General features: G+C 35.4%; 1 protein-coding gene across 1 annotated transcript in view; it reads right to left on the reverse strand.

The window, feature by feature from the left end:
• The window catches only part of LOC103607883 (NACHT, LRR and PYD domains-containing protein 9-like), a 49392-nt gene that overhangs the window by 34703 nt on the left and 11930 nt on the right, over positions 1-2759 (reverse strand).

Genomic DNA, 2759 nt, shown 5'->3' on the forward strand with positions numbered 1-2759 from the left:
CATGGGATCCGAACCCTCGGCGGGAGTGCCACCGTGCTCCCAACTGGCGCACTCTCCAGTGCGCCACCGGACCGGCCCTTGAACATGGCTTTTAACTGAGTATTATAAACACCTTTCTGTATTTATGCACTTAATTGTAAAACCCTATCTTATTTGACCAAATGGATTTACCACTATTTTATTAGTTTTCAATATTTATCCTTAATAAGACTTTCCTAACAGCCCCCAATATGATACTAAATTCATAAATAAATTTAAAATTGATATTTTATAATTATTAATAGCATACTTATTATGTACCAAAATATTACATGGGATATGATAGTAAAAGATAAAGGTTTTGGATTGAAGGCAAGAAAAATGAAGCCTTTCATTGTTACTGTCTGAATGTAACTCAGGTTATACTGCTTACTTTCTTAGGACAAGGTATTTTTCACTGCATTCTCTCACAAAAATGAATGAGGTCATAAAAAAATGTAATGTAGTATCTTAGAGGTCAAACATGGCAATTAAGGTTTGAGTGTCTCAAGTGAGAAACGTCAGTTCAAACACTGACTCAATTATTTTTTCATCTGCTAACACTGGATTTTCTGATGATTAAAATTCTCAAAAAACACCAATCACAAAGCTAAATAAAACTGTACCACATAGCACTCCGAACTGAATACAATACCTTCAAACAATTACTTCTAGTTATAACACAATATCTTGAATTAGAGATAAACACAAAGAGGGAAATGAACAAACTAAAAGAAATAAAATGGTAGTTGATTGAACTCAGAATTAGAAGGAATAGATCATCAGAATATTAAATTAAAAGATACCTAATAGAAAATATACTTAAAAAAATGAATAAAGGACATTAAAGGAAAGCAGAAAACCAACAAGAAAATAAAAATAGGACAAATAGGTGAAAACAGTCAGAAAAAAGTAGAATAAATGGAAGACAGACTGTCAAGCAAAGGCAATTCACCTTCACAGTAGCAACCAGGGCCACTCCACAGCCAACGTCAGTGTAATAGAAGAAGCAAACCCTCTACCAAATGACCAAGCATCAGCAAAAAAATACTAGAAATACAAACAATCAAGAAATGACACCAAGAGAACGCAGTAATGCTCCAAAGTCAGACTCCATAGAACAGGGAATCCTTGAAATGTCTGAAAAAGAATTTTGAGCAATGATCCTAAGAAAACTTGAATAAAGGAAGACTCAATTAGAGAACACAATGAAACAAGAAAAAATATCCATAATACGGAGGAAATCTACAAAGAAATTAATACCTTAAAAAAGAGTGTAGTAGAACTCCTAGAAATGACTCACTCAATGAAATGAAAAACAGAACTGAGAGCTTGAGCAGAAGGGTAGAGCAAACAGAAGAAAGAATTTCAGAGCTTGAAGATGGTCTTTTTGAAATAACTCAGGCAGACAAAAAAAAATTAAAAATTTAAGAGAGACAGCAGACAACCTCAAACACTCTAACATCTGAATTGTGGGTATTCCTGAAGGGGATGAGAAGGGAAAAGGTATTGAAAACCTTCTCAAGGAAATAGTAACAGAAAACTTCTCAGGTGTAAGCTTCATATCCAGGAAGCTCAAAGGTCCCCAAACAGATTCGACCCAAAAAGATCCTCCTCAAGACACATTATAGTTAAATTTGCAAAGCTCAGAGACAAGGAGAGAATTCCTGAAGCAGCAAGAGAAAAACATCAGGTCACTTTTAAGGGAACCCTGATCAAACTAACAGCAGACTTCTCAACCGAAATCTTACAGGCCAAAAGAAAGTGGAATGATATATTCAAAATACTAAAAGAAAAAAATTTCCAGCCAAGAATTCTTTACCCAGCAAGGCTCTCTTTCAGAAATGAGGGAGAAATAGTGTATTTCCCAGACAAACAAAAGTTGTGGGAGTTCACCAGTACACATCCAGCCCTGCATGAAATTCTCCAGCAAGAAAGAAGCTAAATCATTCCACCTTAAATTCCCAAGTAACATTGAAGAGAAGTAAACATTGAAAAAGTAAAAAGGGGAAATATGATCAAAAGACATTTAAACCATCTAAACAAGAAGCAATTAAATGACAGGAATTAAGCAACACTTGTCAATAACTAAATGTGAATGGACTAAACTCCCCATTCAAAAGACATAGGCTGACTGAGTGGATTAAAAAGCTAGACCCACGTATATTCTGTCTTCAAGAGATCCACCTCACCTGTAGAGACACACATAGACTAAAAGTGAAGGTATGGAAAAAGATACCATGCAAATGGAAACCAAAAATGAGCAGGAGTAGTTATTCTTATATTGGACAAAACCAAAAACAAAAAAAGACAAGACGGCCACTATATAATGATAAAGGGAACTATCCAGCTAGAAACATAACAATCATAAACACGTATGCACCCAATACCAGAGCACCCAAATATATTAAGCAAACACTCTTAGACCTAAAAAAAGAGATAGAACCTAATACACTAATAGTGGGTGATCTGAACACCCCTCTCTCAGTATGGGACAGATCTTCCAGGCAACAAGTCAACAAAGAGACACAGGATTTAATCTACACCCTAGACCAACTGGACTTGGTGGATATATACAGAACATTTCGCCCAACAGCTAAAGAATACACTTTCTTCTCATCATCACATGGAACAATCTCCAAGACAGACCACTTATTAGGTCACAAATCTAGTCTCAGCAAATTTAAAAAAACTGAAGTCATTCCAACTAACTTTTCAGACCACAATGGACTAAAACTGGA

This window comes from Galeopterus variegatus, unplaced genomic scaffold (assembly GCF_000696425.1).
Source record: "Galeopterus variegatus unplaced genomic scaffold, G_variegatus-3.0.2 Scaffold7804, whole genome shotgun sequence".
In the NCBI taxonomy this organism is placed as follows: Eukaryota; Metazoa; Chordata; class Mammalia; order Dermoptera; family Cynocephalidae; genus Galeopterus; species Galeopterus variegatus.